We start from the raw sequence: 8,877 nt of genomic DNA, 5'->3' as shown, positions 1-8,877 counted from the left end.
GTAGCTCAGTGTAAACCCCACCCTTTACGAGCACCTGTGCAATGTCATTAAGTTGATGTGAGCGACCACCATACTTTTTGTTTGCAGCTAAGGGATGCAATCGGAAAGCCAGCTGACATTTTACCGACAGCCGGCTTCCCGACTGTCATATCCCGGCGAGGCTGAAATGCCTAGGATCTAGATGTAGACGCTGCTCATTTCACCGATGCCGGGAGACCGGCGCCCGGCATCCCGATCGAAGGGATGCCGAGCGCTGCGAGCGGACAGCCGTGGGGGGGAGGGTTAGGTTTAGGGCTCCCGGGGGGGAGGGGGAGGGGGCACCCCCCTGGGAGTTTAGGGTTAGGCTAGGGGAAGGGGGGGTAGGGTTAGGCACCCCCAGGGGGAGGTTAGGGTTAGGCACCCCCCCGGGGGACTTAGGTTTAGGCAGCGGGGAAGGGGGGGTTAGATTTAGGCACTTAGAGGGGGTATTAGGGTTAGGCACTTGGGGGCAGGTTAGGGTTAGGCACGACTAAGGGAGGGTTAGGTTTAGGGGGGTAGGTTAGGTTAGTTAATACTTTGGCTCCGGGTGTGTATATGATCATGAAAATAAATAGAGTCTTGTGCAAAGTCATATGAAACAATGTCGCTCTTAATGTTGTTATATCTATGCACCAATGTGTATGGTTTCACAACAGAGCAATCATGGGTAAAGTATGAAAAAAGATAATGGTTGCGAACCATACAGATCGGTGCATAGATATGACAACATTAAGAGCGACATTGTTTCATATGACTTTTCACAAGACTCCTATTTATTTTCATGATCTATACACACCCAGAGCCAAAGTATGTCTATTAAGGGATAATCTTCAAGAGATTGATCATATGAAATCTTCAACTGGTTATATCCCACATTTTTTCGTATTGTAGGATATTACTGTCTTACTTGTTTCTCTTTTATACATTTGTCAATTCATTTACTGCTGATATATTTTTACCAGATGATTTGATTGATACAATTGTCCATATTCACATTGTTTATATTTATATTTCTTATTCAAAATTAGATCATTTGATATTAAACTTTTTGATTTATTATTATTGCGTTCCCAACATTTTGTTTAATTTGTTTTTACACTTCTCTAGAGGTTAGCCACCTCTTTTTTTTGGTTGAGCTGCATCCATATTATATACATATATATAAACCTGACCTCAAACCAGAGCGCCCATATTCTTTCTCTGCAAATTCTTTTGTACTGTTGTCTGCACCACAATGTTTAAGGAGGCCACTTGTATGGAGAACCTTGCAGTCTGTGGAGAGCCTCTCCAGCATTATCAGGTCCCCCATTAACTTCAGCTGGGGCCAACATTGAGGAGCAGGACTCGGTGATCAGTGCTCTGGTCACTGTCTTGGAGTGGACAAACTGCACCCTCCAAAATCCCTCTTCTCTTCAATCTGGGCCCTGTGTTCTAAATAGTCTAATCACTAGGCTCTGTCCACTGCTTACAGCCAGAGCCACCACCAGGGGGGTACAGCCGGTATTAATGTATCGGGCCCAGGCTCAGAGGGGGGTCTCGCACCGTGCATATGACTCTACCTGCAAACTGCTTTTTATTCACAGGCAGATGTGAGTAAGAAGCAATTTGCTGCTGGAATAATATATGCAAAATTCCAAATGAAGAAAAGGAAATGTCCTATGTTGGTGCACAAAGAGAATGAATCAATCTTAAATAAAATATATATAACTTTTATTATTGTTACTTTAAAACCTTGTCTAGTGAAATATTAAAAACAAATAGATTCAGATGTGCTGAAAGCAAAGTAAGAAAGGTGATGTAATAAAATTTGCGCTGACACACTATTTGCTGCTATCTGATAATAAAGTGCTTATACAATATTACAAGTATCTGCGTCATTAATTGTGATGAATAGTATGTTGGAGCAGTGGCGGAACTGCTGGAGACAATGGAGTCAGCTGCCGCTGGGCTCCAGCCCTGGAGGGGAACCCCCTACATTGTCTTGTTCTGTGTCCTCCCTGCTGGGTAAGTGGAGCCCCGATCAGCATCAGCGGCTCTCCTCCTCTGCTCTGTGCTCTGCTCTGGGACGTCACGTAAATATGTCTGTGACCCTGAGCCTGACTTAGCCGGGAGATGGTGTGGGCGCGCAGGGAGGAGGACGGAGCTGCTATCACAGAGTGGAATGGACCGCGGGAGCCGGGAGACAGTGCGGGCATGCAGGGAGGACGGCGCGGCTGTCACTGTGTGGAATGGACCGCGGGAGCCAGGAGACTGGGCGGGCATACAGAAAGGTGGATGGCGCAGCTGTCATGATGTGCATGGGAAGAGCAGCAGGTAAGTAGCAGTGACTTTTGAAGACTTAGTGATATAGTTAAAGAGCAAGGTATATCACTCTGTCATTATTATTATTATCCTTTATTATTATCCTTTATTTATATGGCGCCACAAAGGTTCCTCAGCGCCTTACACGGTACATAAATGAGCACACAAGAAAAACAGTTAATAGTAATACAAAACAATGCAGGACAAGGACAAGGTTATAAACTCAGCTGCAAAACACAAGCAGCAGGACATGAACAACCAGGTGTTAGGTGCCATTGTGGGGAGTTAGGAGTAAATGATACTATAAGTAGGGGGAGGAGAAGCACATGAGGGATGAGGGCCCTGCTCGTGAGAGCTTACATTCTAAAGGGGAGGGGCAGACACAGGGGTGACACAGATGGGGTAGATAGTGAGGAAGGAGCATGGAGCAGTGGGTTAGGATATGTGCTGCGGAATGTGTGTGTATAAGATGACCTGATGTTATGTAAAAATTAAGTCCTTCATACATCTATCTCTATGACAGAAAATAGATTGTTTGTGTTATTTACATGAGAGATGTACAAAATAAAGTAGTAGCACTTTAATTGTTGTGTTACATTTTAGCATCTATATACAGCCTGACAAAAAATGCAGCTATTATGGGACTGTCCCGCCATCCAAATAAAGTAGTGACTACTTTAGTCCCAGCTGCTGGGTGCTATGCCATGCTCCTGTGAGTGGGTGCATCTCACATGCTAGACCACTCACAAATGGGTGCAGCCATACATGATGTGGTCCCACAGGATGTTGCAGTACCCAGGCCCAGAATTTCTCTTGGCAGCCCTGGAGGTGACAGACAGAACCAGGAGGGAATGGGGCTTAGTGGTGGGATAACAAGACCATGGAGGGAGGTGGTTGAAAGTGGAGGGACAGGAGAAGTTGGGGAAAGAAGCAGAGGGTTGGAAGCAGACTGATGAGAGAAGAAAAGGGGTAACAGCAAGTGGAGGAGACAAGAGGGGGAGGAGAGGGGTGGATAAAGTAGAGGATTATGTGGACATAGAATATGGGGGTTGTGTGAAGTAAGGGTGTTCATGTTGTGGACAAGGTAATAATTGAGATGTAAACTGGAGTGGAGGCTGTGAGATATAGAGACAGTGTGGATTAAAATTGTTAAATGTTCAAAAATACATGTAAAGAACAGTGCTGCTAATGTATGAGCGCAGCTCCAAAAGTGATATATAAAGGAGAGGTGTGTGAGTAGTGGGTGCAGGAATTAGTTATTAAACAAATGATTAAAGTGGATAGATGTGACACAATTGGAAAAGGCAATACAAATTGAATGTGGACAAAATTACAATGTACTCGAGCTGATCCAGTCCGAAGTGTTCTGATCAACAATAATCAATCAACAAGAGCAGCACACAGATAGGGAAGTATTTGCAGTGTCCAAGCAGTGAGTGCAGTAAGTAGTTGCCTGGATATGCATACAGCAGAAGATGTTGATTTTGTTAATTCACATAAGTATGTTGCTTGTTGTCGGTCAGAAAGTGTTCTGGTTTTGATTTTCTTTTCCTTAGCTTCCTCCAGTTTAACTCTGGCGTAACTCCGACTTAGTAATCAAATTGTATTTACACTTATAATCTGAACACTTTGAATCTTAACACAGACTAGGGCAGCCACCGGCTATGCAGCCTGAGTGAGCAGTAACAACTAAAGTTACAAACATGTGTCTCTGTGCTCACTGATTGGGAACCCACCCAAAAAGCTCAAACACCCACTAACTTGGGATGCAATAAAGTCTAAGATAAACAATTTGTGAGAAGGGGGGAGGCCAACACAGATTCACAATACATTCCTAACTTCCTTTAGATAAATTCAAGATAGTGTAATAATGGTGCATTATTGTCTTTAATATAGATTGGATACACCTCCAGTTCTACCAAATTTATCTATAGTACTGTATGGTAACACTCGAAGTGTATCTAATCTATCATAAAGACATTATTACTCCATGTTTACACTATCTTGTTTTTAAAATTTTGTCATGACTAAGGGGTCTATTTACTAAGCAATGTTAGGAGACAGAGTGAAAAGTGATAAGGTGCCAGCCAATCAGCTCCCAACTGCCATCTCACAGGCTGTGTTTGAAAAATTACAGTTGGGAGCCGATAGGCTGGCACCTTATCTCCTTTCACTTTGTCTCCTAACACTGCTTAGTAAATAGACCCCAGAGGTATATATTAAAGAGCATGTCATTCCGACAGGGTTAGTATACTGACACTTGTTGGTTGGTATGCTAATCCTCCCCCTACCCTAACCCTTCTTCCCTGGTGCCTGATCCTGACCTCCTGCTAGTACCTAAACCTAATCTCCCCCTCCCCCCACCCTAACCCTCTCCCTAGTGCCTAACGCTAACCCTCCCCCTATTGCCTAACCTTAACCCTCCCCCCAACCCTGCTACTTACCTTTGATATCTTGGTGCCGGCATTCTGACAAGCGTCGACATCCGGACCGCCAGGATGCCAAACATATTCCATTAGATACACCTCCATTACTACCAAAATAAATAAATTATATATATAATGTTTGTCCTGAGGAAGGGGATATGTTCCCTGAAATGTAGACTTTGATTAACGCACCGTGTGTGGAGTTTCTTCACCATATAAAAGCCTCTAAATGCCGCATGCTGTCCTTTGGATATATTTGGGGGTGCATACCCTCAAGGAAGGCACCGGAGCGATTATCCCTAACTGCGGTACTGGAGTGCCGTGGACAAGGTGGTAAATATATATATATTCCATAGCACTTGAGGTGAATCTAATCTATCACAAAGACATTATTTTTTGTCGAAATAAAAACAAAAAGAGGTGGGAGCTGTCATTCTGAAAACTTACTGGAAACAGTAACAGTGCTCATCTCCAAACTCAGGAAGTAAAGATAGACATTTGAAATCTTTCTGTGCTTGCTATATGTGTTATTTAACTTATTTTAGGGCACACTAGATGGACCAAGTGGTCCTTTTGCATAACCATATGTCAGTTTTAAATTTGTTTTACAAAGTCCAAGAGTCGGCATATGAGGGGGGGGGGGCTCCAACATTTATCTTGCCTCCGGGCAACGGGGATGAAGTTACGCCACTGTGTTGGAGGTAGGTGTATAATTCGTGTATAACTTCAGTATGTTATACAGTTGCAACACAATAACAATGCTAATATAGTTCTTAACCACTGTCTCCAAAATAGATGGTATTGCCCTAGTTATTATGTCCAGTATTTAATGATTATTAACGGAATCAGTATGTTAGACCGCCGGACATGAGCCCGGCGGTTCAAATCACGACGCCGGCAGCCTGATGGAGGAGATCCCGACAGCAGAGGTAAGTTTACTATTCCTAACCCTCTCCACCCCTAAGCCTAACCCACCTTTAGGGGTGCCTAACCGTAACCTCCCCCCTTAGTGCCTAAACTTAACCTCACCCCATTAGTGCCTAAACCTAACCCCCCCTTCCCGCACACTAAACCTAACCCTCCTGGGGGGGGGGTGCCTGACCCTAACCTCCCCCCTTAGTGCCTAATCCTAACCCCCCTTCCCCTAGCCTAACCCTAACCCTCCTTGGGGGGTGCCTAACCCTAAGCCCCGGGGGGGTCCCTAAATCTAACCCCCCCATCCTCGGCTACATGGATACTTAGCCCCGGCATTGAACGATCGGTCTGGCGTCCTGTCAAAGTTCCAGCATTGGGATTAACTAGGAAACGGTATTTCGATGCCTATGTTAGATCTCTTGTTGGGATTACACTGTCGGTACTGAGATATTAATATATCAGAGATATGCTGTGTTACTAGTGTGCTGATGCTATAGACATCCTGAGGGTTCCTTGGAAAAATTCCAGTAAATATAAGGGTGTGTTTTATATAGATATGTTATTTATTTCATTCCTATAAATAGATAATACTAACACATCCTACATAACAAATAGTTTCTCTTTGGATTGAATAGAAGTTGTAGCCATGAAAAAACTCTTAGTGTAACGTACGTCGGCGGAACAATACGCTGACCACTAAATGCTGCTCTGAAATAAACTTGTGTTGTTATGTGAATGTGATAATAATGTGAATAGTTGGAACAGATACTCGGGACTCGGCTATAGCACGCTTGTTGTACCTACTGCCTTCAGTCTAATGCCCGTGCACAGGTATTGACCGTACAGGAGACAGGGACCATTGGTAATACTCAGAACACTGCGGGAAGTATTGCAGAGTGTGGGAGACCACACACTGAATGCAGCTATGAGCACTAAGTGAGATCGAGAAAACTTCTGCGCTGTATTTTACATTTGATATCAAACACATCTGAGATTAAATTCATATGTGTAATACCCCTTAAATAACAAATAGTGCATATAAATCAGTGACTAAAGGCTCTTTTTGTACTAATAACATTTTGCAGATGTAGGGTGAACATTATATGCAATTTGTGAACACCCAGTTAATATTACTACATATATCTCGAGGGTCCTTGAGACTATTGGATCACCGCTCTACATATATTATTTGTAATCTGAAGGAGGAAAAACTATCTTATGTTCCCTATTTGATAAGGATTATAAAGCATCTAAATATATAAATAGGTTTTCCCAATTATAAGGGGCATATAATAATTGATTACTGAGGGGTCTATTCAACAACAGTGACGATGTTGCCCAGAATATTATCGGGCAACATCGCCATGATCATTTATCAATTATTAGAATTTATGGCTGCTATTCAGCATTATTTTGTGCAGGGACATCGGTTGCGGTAACACGCTGTCCCTGTGATGTTACAGAAGGCATTGTTATTATCAGTTTCCGAAAACAATGCCTTCTGGGATTGCTTCTGTGCATGTTCAGTCATGCACTTCCGAACAGTCTCCATCCCTGCTTTGAGGTGACCACCAACGGGTAAGTCCAAATACAGCCTGTCCAATTGATTGATATGTGTATACAGGCTTTATACTAGTCTGTATACATGTATATTTATGTGCTTTTATATTTAACATTTATATATACATTTTAAATATAATAGCACATAAATATAAATGTATACAGGCTAGTATAAAGCCTGTGTACACATGTCAATCAATTTAGGCAGGTTGACAGGCTCTATAGTGACTTACCTGTCTGCGGTCACCGCAAAGCAGGGACAGATACTGGGCGGAGTTAAGATCCTGCAGGGACTTATGGGAAAATTTCCCTCTGTCACTGCAATTTTTGGGAAATTAAAGTATTTTCTTCATGTGACGTCTTTCTGAGATGGCATTTTATAAAGCAAATATTTTTCGAGTAATTTAACACTTTTTGCTTTGCTTAATAGTAAAACGCGTTAAAGCACTGTAGAGATCAATGGTTGATCCCTACAGTGTGGTACTCTGCGAGCAGGGAATTAATGGAAAATATAATTGTGTTATCTTCTCCATTATCCCATTGCTGAATAGTGGAAATACTTAAAAAATGCAGAAATTATAATTTTCACATTGTTTCTGTAAAAAAATAATTGCTGAATAGACCCCTGAGTGCTTGAAATGAAGCCTCATACTGATCGACGCATACAGCAATAAGCTGAGATACCAGGTCAGTGTTGCTATACACTCTGAGGCCAGGTTCACATTTGCCAGTTTTGGCTGGCCGGGGAAGAACCTGGCGGTAGCCGGCCGGGTCTGTTCAGGCTTAGAGCCGCTTTTTATGTGTTTTTTTTTTTAAACCAAACGGGCATGCACAGCAGCAGTTGCTGTTGCACTAGACCGGACAGCAGAAGCCAGTGTGTGTGAAAGGAAACATTTATCCTTTACACCACTGGCGTGCAGGGACGGCACAGGTACGGCACAGCAGCCGTCCTGCACAGTAGATATTTCCGGCAGTAACACGGCAACCGTGCCGTGGCCGAGCCTTGTGAAAGGACCAAGCTGATTCCCTGAATTATTATATTTCACACCCGACCAAAACCGGCAAATGTGAAATAGCCCTGAGGGTTCCTGAGATAATAGCAACGCTGTTACTTATTCATGAAGCGTAACCCATATGACGAAAATCTTGCCATTTGCTCTACAGTTGATAAATCATAGACCCTTTCAACCATAAGGGACGTATAGTAACCATTAATTTAGCGGTTGCTGTAGTAACCATTAATTGGTAGATGTTGCGTTAACATAGACATTGAAGTCTGCTGCATGTCAAAGCGTCCATAGGTCTGGGTGGGTATATAACCAGATACATGTGGTGGTGGCAATGGAGCAGGGTACATTGGTCTGAATTCAGAGGGGTGGGGCAGAGGGGGGTCATCTGTCAATTGGGTACACTGTGAAAGTGTTCCAATATTTGCGCTGTAAAAGGCCTCATTAATAATGCGCTCCTCCTCGTAACGAGTCGCACGGTCCAGGTCGCTAAATGTTTTTTGGCATAGGAGCTTGCCAGATGGTCATGCTCGTCCTTATCCAATGCCATGAGCCTGCTTGCCGACTCCAAGATTTGGCGAGTCGTGACCTCTAATTAAAATGAGTTTAAGCGGTTGTAAGTTTAAAATTGCATAGTAAACAAACAACCA

Source organism: Taudactylus pleione, unplaced genomic scaffold (assembly GCF_031769625.1).
Source record: "Taudactylus pleione unplaced genomic scaffold, aTauple2 ptg000085l, whole genome shotgun sequence".
Lineage (NCBI taxonomy): Eukaryota > Metazoa > Chordata > Amphibia > Anura > Myobatrachidae > Taudactylus > Taudactylus pleione.
Note: the sequence above shows the minus strand (reverse complement) of the source record.